Source organism: Lagopus leucura, unplaced genomic scaffold (assembly GCF_019238085.1).
Source record: "Lagopus leucura isolate 7727_CA_CO unplaced genomic scaffold, USGS_WTPT01 Super-Scaffold_1, whole genome shotgun sequence".
NCBI classification, from domain to species: Eukaryota; Metazoa; Chordata; class Aves; order Galliformes; family Phasianidae; genus Lagopus; species Lagopus leucura.
The window spans coordinates 4,308,985-4,324,051 of NW_024962250.1; positions in this window are offsets into that span (position 1 = coordinate 4,308,985).

Below are 15,067 nucleotides of genomic sequence, written 5' to 3' on the forward strand. Positions count from 1 at the left end.
CTAAGACTGGCAAAAGGAAAGGGCACTATTGTATCTCTTTGGCCTTTCTAATACCTTCATTCTAGTAATAAGTGAAAAGACTCTAAAGGAAATAATAGAGAGGAACACTCGAGTTCTACATTGATAGTTTAATGAGGATGCATACAGATATGTAATATCCCATAACATTTAGCTATTCTACTCCCCAAATATCATTTGCTAGTGTTACTTTTTTTTTTTTTCCCCAAAAGGTAGAAAAATTAGCTATGGAATTCTAATGTTATGGTTCCCATACAAGTTCTGCGAGCTTGCTTCTAAAGTTTCTTCAGGAAGTTCACACTTACATGCAGTAGGCAGAAAAGTCTACTTCATGTAAAAAACAAATTTAGAACCAGGAAGATTGTTTTTATTGGAGAGTTAAAACAGAAAATGAGTGTCTTACAGAGTCAGTTTTTGGCTATGGACGAGAACTTGAGACACAAATTGCTGGTTTTCTGAGTAAATCTGTCTCCCGTTGACTCCACTGGCATCGCAGAGTGGCCAGCAGCCTTCTGCTCAATGATCTAAGTGCCTTGAGCTCAGGTCTGAAACTAAGAAATCAAAAAGCAGGAGTAGGTTTTGAAATGATAGTGAATCTTATGTTCTTAGTAGTTTCTTCAGATGTAAATCAGAGCTGTCTTGGCTTTCACCAAGGACCTGAAGAACATTCAGAACTCAGCATTTCAGTAGCATTGTTTTGTCCTGAAAGAAAGAGTCTTTGAGATATGTTTAGCCTTTAGTATGAGGATTTTGTGATTGCTGGGTTAATTACAAATTTAAGACCACTGAGGCTTTGAGCATTAAACAGTAGTTTTGCTTTTCCAGTAGAATTTTTTGTTTGCTTCTTTTCCCAAGGTATGAATCTGTTTCTAGACCTCAGAGTACTGTATAGTTATAAATATTTTTTATTAAAATGCATGACATCAGAGTGTTTTTTGATTTCAATTGGAAGCCTGGTAGAGTTAGCATATAACGCCCAGGCCAGTAATTGCTATAAATTGATGTTAAATTCATGACAGTTGCTTAACTTACACCTATGGGAATAAATGAGTCATTCTCCTCTACTTAGTTTCTCTTTGAAAGTAATGCATCCTGATTAATTCCATGGAAACTAAAATAGTTCCAAAGAGCACAATAACACTATTTGATAGAGCAAATTCTCATGTACAAAAAAACTTTTTAACCTAGGCACCATCATTAGCTATACCTTTTCACCAGTGATGAATAAGAGCCTGCATGATGCACTCAGGAAAAATCTGCACCAGCTGAGGTGACACGCTGTTGGTGTTGCCACTGCTGAAATGCACCACCTAATGTCTCACTGTGCTCACACCTGCTTTTTCGTCTCCATCAACATTCAGCAAACATCAGTGAATGTCAATGGGGGCCACTTTTTCCACACTGAGGAATTAAATCCCACACCTTTACTTCAGACACACTTCCAAGTCAGGTGCCATTTTGTTAGACTGCCCTTCTGCTGTCATCTGTTACATGGCAACAACATGTAATGGGATATTGATGGGAAGGTTCAGCCACTACTGCCATACCACCAACATCTGCCTCTGACATCATGGACCAACATAATAAAATAGGAGGCATTACTTTCACAGCAGCTTTCAAGTATTAAACATAGGCATTACTTGGTTTATTAGAACATCAAGCGGTGTTTATAACATGTGCTGATATATTTATCATTGTTTTTACATACCTTGTATATTTGAGTGCCTGAATTAGGCTGACTTTGAGAATGAGTAAAATAGAAGTAGTATTATGGCAAAAAGATTGCTAAGCAAATCATTGCTGACTTTTTTTTTTTTTTTTAATGCACTATATAGCAATGTGAATTAAGAGCCAAAATCCCTTGCATATTCCAGACAGTGTGCCATTTTCCCTTTCAGTATTCTCCAACTGTGCTCACTGAAGCTGGAAGTGTAGGTCTAGAAAAAACTGCTCGTACATTACAACCTCAAAAATGAAAATTTAGTTTTAAATGATATGGCAGTTTCAAGATCGAATGTTATGTGACTCATTTTATTTCTATTATTTATCATGCATTTTCTGAATAGTAGCCTAGGAGTGTTTTAAATGGTTGAAAATGCAAGATCTGTCATTCTTTTAATTCTGCTAAAGTGTTGTTTTTACCATAAAACCTAGTGCTCGTCTTCTGAGCTTTGTTTGGGTGTAGTTTTATGTCCTTAGAGCAAAATGTTGCTTGACACAATTATGATTAATATGCTTTGTACGGGGACATCTGAAATTGTAGGAGTTCTCAGATTTGCCTCTGTAAGGTCCAAAACACACTAATTAGGTGTTTTAATATGAGACCAGGCTTGTTTGGTTTTGACAAGGGCAGAGACAGCTTCTTGAGTTCTAAATTATATCAGCAACTTGGATCATGAAAGTTAATCTGGTAGCATATCTAATGATACAAGATGTTCCATGTAGGAGACAGGAGTCCCTCCTCTACAAATAGCTTATCAAAACTGTCTTTTGTACCCATGCAACTAACCCTACGCTTTTATGCCTATAGCCATTAGTAATCTGAATTGCAGCACATGCAAGACTCTCCCATATACAAAGAATGCCTGTTACATGTTTTTGTCATTTCACGTAGCTAGAAATTTAAGACAGGAAAACATTGCTTATACGTTTCTGACTTTGAGATGTGTGAGCATGGCAAATACTGAAAATTCTGAAACTATTAAAAAACAAACAAACAAACAAAAAAAGAAAAGCAAAACAGCACAGTGTCAAGTACAAGGGTGATGAGCTGTGCTCCTTCAAAGTAGAGCACTGATGCAGAGGTAGAGGGAAACGAGGGGTAGCATTGGCCTCAAAGTAATTTTGTCCAAAAGAATATTTCAGGGGGCAGGGGCAGAAACAGAAAATAAGCTAAAATTATTACAGTCTAGAATATTTTTTTTTTCTGTTAGTTACAGTCACTAACCATTAGACTTTTGAAATGCAGATCTGTGTTAACTAGCTGGTTGTAAATTATTTGACTTATTTTTAACACACGCCTCTAAATGTCACGAGAACACCTTGCTATACTAAATAGGCATTACATTAGCTAGCACCAAAGAGTTAGTGCTGCTAAAACACGTGGCTCATAGAGATATCTCTTCATTACACTGTGTGGCAGTGTACTTTGTTGTGCTACGTATTGTTCCTTAAAGATTTCCTTTCTCCATTGATTTTAGCAAGAGTTGAGTATTGCTATCTTAGATTAGACACAGAAATGTAACAATTTTCACTTGGTATTGTTAAATTACATTCTGCTATTTCAAGCCATTCCTCCAGTATATCAGGAAAATATTAAATTCTCATTCAAAATTTTAATCATCATGCAGTACTATCAACAAATAGAATTAAGGACTTTCTCAGTCATTCAGGTATCACGTACTGTACAAGACGGACTACGTCCACACATTACTACCATTTTGACATAAAATTGCTACAACTGTCAGGGCCTCTGAAGACACAAATAATCTCTAAGGATAGAAATAATAAGGGAGAGAAGCTTCTCCTGGTGCCTCCCCACATTCCCTCATGCCTACAGGCCGTGGGGATCTATGCTGGCTCCTGCTAAGGTATAGCTGGGTTTATCTGAAGATTCTTCTGTTCTTGATTCATGGTGTTATTTTTTTGGTTTTGCTTTATCAGTCTGAATCTGTATTGTGATTGCTGGGCTGCATCTGATACTGGTTACTCTCTCTGAATGTAACCTGTGATTTGGTTTTCTGGCTTGGCCTAGGATCCAATTTGTCACCATGGATGTGTCTGTTGATCCGTACTTCCAGTTGCACCTGGCTGTTTTCCCTAGTTCTGTTCTGCTTGGGTGCTGTGATGCTAGCTAGTGAGGCCTTTGCCCTGCTGGCTTTGGTATTAGGTATTAACTCATTGGTATTTGGTTTAACTCTTCATCACTTACTGAGCAGCTGATTTTTGCAGGAAGTTCTGCACTTGTACAACTGCTTTTATTTCTTGCGCATTGTTCTCTAGACTTTCTAAGAGCCATCTAACGGGTCAGAACCATTACTGAAGTCTAGCTATGTGATTTCAAGTGTTCTCTATTACTCTCAAAAGCCTATTATGTTCTTAAATAAGGTATGCAAGTAGATGTCACTCGATGTACATTTAACAAATGTTTGTTAGTTATTAATATCCCTACTAAAATTTCAATGCTTACAAATACTGTCCTGAATTATTCATTCAAGTATCTCGGGAAACTCTTAGTAAGCTGCTGTCTTTATCCCAAGATGTTCATTTATCCTGTTGAAAGACATACTTTTCTTTGTTTTCTAATGTCTGATTGTCTTGCATGAATTATAAAAGATTACTGTTTGGAATCTGCAGTTGCTTCAGCCTGCTCCAAGTCATGGAAATTTCAACAGGGTAAGTCAACTTAAACTTAGAAGGAAGAACACCAAGCATAAAAATTCTGTTGCCCACATATTATCCATTGTTCAGCTCTCACTCTCTGAAGAGATTCAGATCTGCACTGAGTTTCTTGAAGTACATTGTTTTATTGTTCTCTATTCTTCCCTTGTGACTTCCAAATGTTATCATTTTATCACTTTCCTTCAGGTTTCTTCCCACCTACCTTTATCTACTGTGCTTTATCTACAAACAGTTCTTAGAACAGTTTAAGAACTTACTGAATTTTATATACAGGGAAAAAAGGATGTTTTTACTTCTTCATCCTGTTAGCTGAACTGTTCAGAGTAGCCCTGGGGAGAAGTCTGTTTTTAACTTTATGATAATTACCTCCACCCTCTGTCCTGCCACCTTAGTTTTCCAACATATACCTCTGTTTCTTGATTTTGTTGAAAATACAATTGCGTGCCTTTTTTTAATCTAGATTTCGATGTGTGTTTTTGAAAACCTTCTACATATGCAGTGGAATTAGATTTAACCCTTTCATGTAGGGGGGGAGTACTCATTTAATACCACGCTTACATTCTGAAGGGAAAAAGAGTGATGTACTTCAGATTCTGCTAACCCATTGTAGTCTGAGTTAGAGCAGATGAGTACTAATGGAGACCTACAGAGTCATATTTTGATATATTCCATGGTAAACTGAATAACCGTTGAAATCAAATAACCCCATTTGCACCCACAGCTTGAACTGCATAAAATACATTGAGTTCAGCATGCTAACTTCGTAATTAGGTCAGTAAACAGATAAAATATGAAATGGAAATCCAGTGGTGCTGACAACATAGTCAAGATTGTTTTTTAAACAATCTTTCTAAATGCAGTTCTTCCTTTCCCCAAATGATGTAAGGCAAGGTGATCATTTTTACTCAGATAGAACTGAAGGCATCTTATGTTTTCAAAGCAGGAATAAAAATGTCCACTGTATGAGAAGTTTAGCCCCCTACTGTTATAAACGTAGCCAGCTTTTCTTCATCTGGATGCACAGTCCTTTACTTCTCAAAGGGCTTTCGCTTAATAGGCTGATTTACTATATTTTAGAAGAAGAGTAGGATAATAATATCCCAAAGGTGTCTTGTAAGGAAATAAGGAAGCAGCATTCATGCATTCATGTCAGATAAAACAGTCAAGACAATTATTCATACTCCTCAATAGCACCATGAGCACTGAGGGATGCAGTTGAAAAAATTTTTATTCATGGTGGTGAAAGATATATAAACCTTGCTAAATGTAAATGTAAAACTTCACTTTGTTCTTTTCTACTTTTTTACTGTTAAAAAAAAAAAAAATCCTGTGCTTTTTTTTTTTTTTTTTTTTTTTTTTTTTTTAAGAATGAAAGAATGACTCTAAACATAATTCACTCTGAGGATTCTTCCGCTATCGACAAAATAACTTGCCAGTTACCAAAGGTAGAAGTGAAACTGATTTATTTGCATTGTCAAAGACACTGATATAGAAGAAAAGGAATAGTAACATCACATGCAGATCTATTTTGTGCCATTAAGTAGATTCTTTCTTTTACTTCATAGTCTTAAGTTATGATAAATTAGGATCCATTACCTAATTCTTAGTAAGCAAAGGGCAGAAAAGGACAGAGACAAAGCATACTATTTTCATATGCATATTGTTTTAAGGAGATTCTAGAGAAGAAATAAACACCAGTATAAAAAATTTCTTCCAGCTGAATGTTATCAAGTGCTTTGAACTACTTAGCACAAGATACCATAAAATGGAGATGTGTGCTTCACACATGGAGTATTATCAAATGCTTACTATTTGAAGCTTTCAAGTATTTGGGTAGTCGTACTAGTGTGAAGTGTGTGTTTAGTGGGACTAACTTTTGTTGAAAGAGCAGACATTGCCCCATAATTGCATATATATCCTGTTACTTCTCTGAAAAGTAAAACGTAAAACAGGCTTTCTGCTTATATGTTTGTGTTGGTAACAGAGGAGAGGATCCACTTTATTTGACAAAGCTGTTTAATGCAGGAGGTATTACTCACTTCTGTTTATTCTCACACAGGAATTTCAAACTTGTAGTTCTTAATCTTAAATATGTATCAGATCAAAATTATCTGCTTTGAGAAGCTACTTGGTACTCGTATTCTCAGCATCTGCAGAAAGATAAACCTTGTTTTGGTTGAGATTCACTGCAAGAGGACTTTAACTTGCTATTTACTTGACAATGTCGACATCAAAACTATCATTCCACTTTGCAAATTCCTACTTATTTTTTATTATTGTGACTGCCCGATAAATTTCAGTGGATGTAAAAACTAAAACATCATGGTGACTATGTGAAACTCACTCTAAATCTCTTGACTGGAAGCACAAAAGATAATCTCTTTCTGACTGGAAAAAAAGGGAAAAAATTGCATTGCTCTCCTCAGATTTCATCCAGCCCATCTTCCTTCTAGTTCGTGATAGTAGCTCCATCCCAAAATTGAATCTAAACCCTATTCTTGTAGAAGCTGTCTTACAGGAATAATAACGTCCATAGGAGTGTGTATCTTGAGTCTATGGATCTTGGTGAATCTGATATTGGTAAGAAATCCAGAACAGTGTCAATCCAGTAGTGTGACTCCAGGGATATCTTTACAGTTAATTTCTCGGTTATAGGTTGTACAAGATAAAAGTGAATAAGAAAAATTTTTTAGAGAATGCATGAGTAATACATTGAAGAAAGCAAAAATACATGAACTTACATAAAAGTCTAAGATAAAACTAACTGTAAGAAAACAAGTGGACACTAAGGAAAAAAGCATGTTTTATTTTCTTGTTTCAGCATCTTGACATTTCCCCTCTTAAGCATCACTGCAAGTTTCTTACCTTTTTTCTGCATGGTAATTTCAGTTTAAATCTGTGGACAATTTTTCAGGTGAACATTTGTTTCTGGAAGTCAGAAAACTGTGGCATCTGCTCTGACCATCTTTCAGCTCATCTGTGTCATCTCAATTTACAGCAAGAAGGATATGATGCAAAAATTAGGTTTAGGATGGAAAAGATAGTGATTATTATTTTCTCTGATGGAATTGCACTCACAGCTTCTCTAACAGCTTGGTTCTTTGCACTGATAAAAAGCCTTTAGAAGTAATTACAGATAGGACACAGTCCATAGCATTTTACTTTCATATGCTATAAATAAAATAGGATCAATTGTAAGTCATAATAATAAAAGAAAGGCACCTGTATTAATTTTATGTAGTATAATATATTTCAGGAGATGCTGCAAGATGATAACAAACACATTGGTCTTTGGGGGGGAGGGAAGCTGCTTGCAACAGTGATTTGTGAGTCATAGTATCTTGAGAAGAAGAATTCTTTGTGACTATATCAGAGGAGTTTCCCTAATAGTTTCTCTCTTGGTAGAGATTGCTTGGTTTAATAGTGCATCTTTGGAAAGAAATCTTGAACTATGTTTCCAGCAGCATCATGAACTAATCCTCCTTCTTACCTAGGAGCTCATCAAATCACACTTCTAAATCCCAACAGTTACATAACAGATTCAATCTTCAAATGCCCAATACCTAATGCAGGAATGCAAAGCTTTTCATTCTTGCCTTCTAGAGATGAGGAGGCACAGACCCAGATAAATTAAATACCTTCAGACCTCATCAGCAATTTATTTGAAAGGCCAAATGAATATTCCACGCTGAAGTTAAGGAAGACCGAAATGGGACTTTGTTTTAAACTAGCTGTGGTTTTTCCTACAGAATACTGCTTCAGCATGTGAAGGCTGAACTGAAGGTTATATAGCATATACATCTAGTTTCCTAGATGTATGCATTCATACACACACAACACTTATATGATGACCTCCAAGTGGAATACTGGTCTGTTGTAAGCAGCTGTCAGTAGTCATGAGGTCATCAAACCAAGTTGATAAGATTAGTAACTAATGCACTGAGGATGGAGAGAAAATTTTGGTTTATTTAATCCTGAAATTCATTCAGGTACATCTGAAAAAATCCCAAGGGGAATAGAAACAGAAACTACCAGAAGTCTATGTAGACAAACTCAGCTCTATGCTTCATTAAACCAATGTAGCAATTTAACGAAGACGGGCTGTAAAGGATAGAGGGCCTGAGGTCCAAATCAGAAAAGAGGATTTATCAATAATACCTTTGTATTTACATGACAGTTTATATTGATCTCATGCATGAGAAATGTATGCCCTTGTCCCTGGATTTTGACTTAATTATCTTCAGCTGAGTGATCATTCCTTCCCAAGCCCTGGGTTAACTGCTGTTGATTCCTGTACATGTGTTTGAAATCACAGACCTTAAAAGTTGAGCAAAACAGGGCATAAACACTTCACTGGTTTCACTGGGCACCTGAAGCCGTTTTCCACCTCAAAGCTCTGCCCTGCCAGATTGCTCTCACAATGCAGTTACCTCCACTGACCTACCAAAATAGATTTTTCGGTGACTGGGCTCTGAAGTTCACTCTCAGAATAACATGTGATCATAAATATTGGCCTGACCTTTTTAAGTTCATACAAAACACCCCCAGAGCTGCTTAGTGGTGGAGAAGAGGAAGAGAGGAAGCAATTGTCTTTATGCTGATGCATTATGACTGAAATTGTCACAGGTTCAGTGTCCTGTTACAACCTAATTCTTCAGTAAGGCAGCCTCTTTGCAGCTGAACTAATGAACGAGAGCCTTCCCTGCATCTTTGTTACCTCTCATATATACTCATTCTTTAATCTCATTTAAAAGGGCATGCATTCTGTTTTGAATATTATCTCTTAATTTTTTCTTCTACAAATACTCTAAGCTGTGTAGTTTTAGTTACCCATTCAGAATTAATTGTATTGGACTAAGAAAGGTTATTGACCGTGGTGAATCCAGTAATTGTTTTAATGAACAGGAGAAGGCAGTAAGAGACTCCAGAAAGCAGAGAAACTGTGGGAGTCCACTGTCCCATACTAACACACGTATGAAAGTGGAAAAGAGCAGAGCATGCTTCATACTTGCTGTGCCAAGGAATAAGGTATTAATTTCCTGGAAGAGCAGTTGTGGTGGTAGCAAGTGGCAAAAAAATGTTTTGCATCATACAATCTGATGAAATTAGCTGAATTAAAAGCATTATTTTTTCAATTGCAAGAGCTTCACTCAGTACTTATTAGTTGGTTGCCTGCATACTCAAAAGACATTTTTTGTCACTTTTGTGTCTTTGAAGTGGCTCTCTTTAGTAATGTAGGCTGGAATTTTCAGATAAGGAAAAGCAATTAAAAAGACCTCACTCATGGCAAGGCATTTCATGATTATTTTATTTTTTTTTAAGGACAAGACATCCTTTTAAAAGAAAACAAACATCAAATCTACCATGCTACTAAAAATATTAGAATGTGAGTTTGGCTGTTGTATTTCTATGAAACTTGTGGTCCCTTTTGATATGCTTTGAACAGTCTGAAAAATATGAAGGTGACGCATCTGCATCAACCTTAGTGTGTCCATCCTGTCTCAGACAAGCTGTAGACACTGGGAGCAGTGAGAGCAGCAGTGGGTAATTAGAGCACACCATGGGGCTCTGTGGGGCCTTGTTCCCCTGCACATTGTGGACCAGTCAGTGTGGGCTGCAGAGCTGTTCCTGCATCCAGGATCTGACAGTGGTGCCTGAAGAGGGCTGAGCCCAGCCTGAGCTGCATTGTCTCTTATGAGCTTTGGCACAGTGAGCATTCTGGGCAAATAGTATTCATTCCGGCTTAGCCACATCTCATCTGTGTTCAGTTCATGCGTATTTCAGGTTACTTTAAGGTGAATGTGGACAGAAGATGGCCTTAAACGCTGCTCAGCGAATGTAAGGTGTGGATAGGCTAAATGCCAACAGTAAGGACAAGGCAGAACTTCACATTCCCATGCAAAGCTCTAAAATAGTATTTTTGTATGCTCCTATTTCCACTTCAGTGACAAGTAAAAATATTCTTTTTATATAGAATGAAAAGTTGCTTAGTACATTTTGATATTTTTGAATGAAAGGCAATTTATGAATATAAGGCGATTACCCTTTTTTCTGCTCAGAATTCAGGATTTTGTTGCTTTTTATGGCTACTTCAGAAGACTCAGGTTAAGTTTAAGGTGCTGAAATTCAAATGTCTACCAACTAGCTAAACTGTTAAACTAGCTAAAGAGTATTAGAAGTCATTGTAGCTGCAGTTTTTGAATTTGGCATACTGTCAGACAATGTTGTCTTCCTTTATTGCTATTATAGTACCATTAATTTCAGGGCACTTACACTGATATGGAACTGGATTGATACACTCGTGAATCAGAAGCAGAAAGTGTAGTTTCCCTAGCTGTAGACAGAAATAATTAAACATAATAGGAGTTAGAGCTTCTATATGGAGATACAGAACATTTTCAATAAAAATGGATTGTAGTGGTTTCAGTTCACAGGCTTTCAGTTGTGCTCAACTGTTGCTTTAGCTATAGTGGGTTTTTTTTTCGCAATTTATCAGTTTCCATTTTTCTGAATTTTTCCTTACATTTCCTAATTCACTAGAAAACTTATTTGTGGTATTCCTGATACTAAAATTGCATCAGCAGTGTTTCAGCTACCTACAATGAGTCCCCAAACAGCCTGCTGCAAGTGCAAAGTGGATCTTCATTGCATATTTTCCAATTTATCCGTTAATAAAATAATAACATAATTTTATTAGAAGTTTTTGTACCAAAAATGCTTGCTCATAGAAATGCTAGTACACACAGTGGTAACTACTATATTTTATGGAATTTGTATGTGCATGAATACATTGATTCAGGGGAGTATTTAAGAGAATAATTGAGTTTAACTGCGGGGATCAAAATACACGTTAAGTATGTGCTTACTTTTCCCTCCAGAATGGAGAAGCAGGGCCTCAGCAGGAAGGCAGTGGCAGCAAGGTTCAGTAGCCCTTGATGAAAATGAATGTTTTTTCTTTTTTTCTGTCCAGAATATCATTCCCTCTTTTCCCCCATAAAAGCTACAGAAGTCTATTTTTCTTTCTTTTTTGAAGAAAATAAGTCTTAATAGTAGTCTGTTGAATAAGATCTCCATGAGGTGTATAGTGACGAATGGTGCAGTTTAGAAAGACTGCAAGTCAGCCTGAACTGAGCTGACAGAAAGTTCCTTTTGGTGTTCAGAAGGAAACTTTGCCTTTACTGTCTATGTCAGTTGTTAGATTGTCACTGGGTGGCACTCACTTGCAAATTCATTGATTTGTATAAATAAATGAACAGTAACAATTAATTACACACTCCATGAGTACAACTCAGTAGGAAGACAGAAGCTATGCAGACTTGCACAGCCCCACTCTGCCATCCCTGCTATGTAATCAGGATCCTCATTAACATGCCAGGCAATCTTTGGCTATTCCTACTAGCTGTTTTTTCTTGTCCCTTTGATCGTGAACGTAGATGAGTTCAGTGGAGCAGTGCAGCAACCTGAATGCATGTAGCCTTTCAGGAAAGAAGTTTCTAGTCCTGTAATATATGTCCAATTAAAAAAAATCCTGAATTTTGTCTTTTCTGTATAAATTGTTTTTCTTAATCAAACAGCCTGGCGGTAGCAATGCTATATGGCAAGGTGTGTTCTTATCTTTCAAGTGTAGCTCTCATGTCCTGCGTGAAAGAAATTGAGAAGTTTAGGTCAGCCATTCGGACAGGAACTTTCAAAGCTACTGGCATACAACGTCAACCCTCAGTCTCAAAGGATAGTGTGTATTTTCCATCTAGATAATTTTTGAAAGTGAATCTAGAACTGTGATTTCTGTAACCAAACTGAAGGGCTCGCAGATATGGGAGGAGACACAGGTGACCAGCTAGAAGTTTCTGTATGATGCTGGGGATTTGCTAAAATAATTCCTGTCCTTATCACTAAGCAATTACATTTGTATCCAGACACAAGAGTCGGCTCCTAAATGAGCTTGTTTTGCAATTGCAAGGTTAAGGAACTTTTTCAAGCTGCCCATACTAGTTAAAGACATGATTGGTCAGACTGGCTTTGGGAAACTGTGGCTTTACTTAGTATTTAATACATGGAATGTGTTTAACACATCTTGGTATTCCAAACTGAACATCGAGAGTCATGAGCTGTGATTTATCTCTCTAATTCTAATTATATGCCTTACCCAAATTAGGAAACCTGTAGTATTGCATTCTTTCAAGCACATTGCTTCACAGTTTAAATTCAGTGACAGGTTAGATTACTGTAGCATATCTTCTTGTTTGTTGGTCACAGTATTCATCTTTTACTTGCTCCTGTCAGATGCAGTATAGAAAAATCAAGTGCAGAAACATGCTGTAGTCTGTAGAACTTTCCCTTCTGAATGATGGGATTTTCCCTTTTGGTGAATGATTTTGTTTGTATTCAGTTCATTCTTTATCTCAGATATCTTTTACCTGTGGTGTCTGTTGTGCTTAAGGCACAAGTGGAGTGTTCATGAAAATATTCAGCTATAACTCTGTTCAGTCAATAGAGATGTTTTTCCTTCCCATTACCTACCACAGCACTGACATTTTATTGCTTGCTGAGATAGGAGACAACAAGGGGAAAAATTGAGTCATTTTATTCCCATATCTAAAAATAAAACCCTCAAGAATGCATTGCAAAAGAACATGTAATTGCTGCAGAATTCACAAGCTTTGTTGTTCATTGAAGGGTGAATATTCTAGAGATAAAGTGTTTGGAACTAAAAGCTGTTTGTGATGTTATAGGTCTCTCAAAAAGGAAAGGACATGTGTCCTTTCTTTTAACAAATGTCTTTACCTGATGTCAGTTAGATATATAAATTAATTGTGACATTTTAAGTGCTTTTATCATGGTAGTTCCAGAAAGCTTTGCATCTGTTAACAAGTCTAGCTTCCTAGCAACCTGAAAGGTAAGGAAGTACCCATATTATAAATAGGAATGAAGGGGCGGTAGATTAAACAACTTGATCAAGGTCATGCAGCAAGTTTGTAGCAAAAATCAATGAACACAAATGTATTTATCACTGGAACAAAAATAATCTCCATAAAACAAGGTGCATTTGAAACTTAGCCAAGCCTGAAACCGTAAGTATGCAACGCAAATGTCACTGTGCTCTGAAATCCACAGACACTATGCTTCCAATCAGCCTTGCCATGTTTTGAAAAGAAAGCTGAAAAGACACGTGCACTACTGTCAACTGTTGCCATGGTAAGGAAAAAAGATTCTTAGTGTATCTAAAAATATGTTTGCAATGGCCAGGGGGGAAACCAGTAAAGCAAAGACAAAGAAAATGGCTGTTAACTAATGTTGAAGCCTTGAAGCCTCCTCAGGTGTCTCACCTATTAGAAGTTAAAAATATCAAGAAGCTCCTCTCCTGTACATAGTCTTTAATGGGAATAAAGCATCTGAAAGCTTCTTTTGGTTTTAAATCTTAGTCGCGCTTACATTGACTCTGTCAAAGTTAGGAGCAGTCTTGGGGTTTCTCTGAAATCTGGGAGCTGTTACCCCCTTTGTAAATATGAGGTTGCTGGATAAGAGCTGGGTTAAAGAGCTGACCATCTGAACTATCGAAAGAGCACAAACCAGTTATTAATCTTAAAAAAAGGTGGAATCTTGCTGCACAGTCCTCCACAACATCTATCAGACCTCTGCTTGCTAATTCATTACTGCCTGTTACTGCCTGTATTCCAACAGGGGATAGGATCAGGTCTGCTTTTGACTGACTTTGTCGCGCTGTGGCTTAGAGTTGATGATGAAGAAGTGCTTGAAGAGCTACTGTTGCTAAACTGGCCAGATGCAGCCTCAAAAGCAGCATGATGGAGGCTGGAATCTCTCTTGCAACAAAGTAATGAACTTTGGTTCTTAACTCAGAATTTCTCATCTCTTCAGAGGACGTAAAAGGTCTGGCAGAGCCGACAGCAGCTGCAGTCCCAGTCCTCTCTGATTTTCTGTCAAGGCAAAAGGGCTGTTGTGGGATAAAAGTTGCACGCTTGTAAAAAGACACGGATTGGGATTTGGTGTTAGCTCAGCTTTTGGATTTGACTTAATTTCACCTCACAAATTACTTTACAAGTAAATGGCAGTGCAACATCCTGCATGATGCAATCCACAAGGTTGCATCTAACCCTTAGTCAGAAAATACAGATCTGCAGGAAGGTTATTTCTTCTTCCATTTCAAAGGATAGTTCTATCATATGTAAAGAAGTGCAGACAGAATTTCACTCTTCAGGGAAAATTTTGAAGGTGGAGCATCAAGGTTCTCTTTCAACACACTGGCTGCATTCCCTCTTCGGACCACAGAAGAGCTCATAAAAATTGTTTTTCTGGAGACAGTGGAAAGTGAGAAGATTAGGAGACAGATAGTAAGTCTGGCCCAAATGTAGACATCTCCTGTGTCACATTTGAAATCCTGATCACAAATTACAGTGATGTTTTTTCCTGTACTTAAAGGAACAGTTTGCTGATCAATCCTAAAGGTCAAATGAGAAGCTTGACACCAGTCTTCCTGGACAAAGGGCAGCAGGAGCAGTTCCCTTTCTATATTTGAATTAGCTTGTTACAGGTTGCTGCTTCTGTATGTGGATCATGCACAGGAGCAGTACGCACTGACCATTCAACATCTATTCAGTTCTAGGCTGCTGTCTCATTTTACCCATTGCTT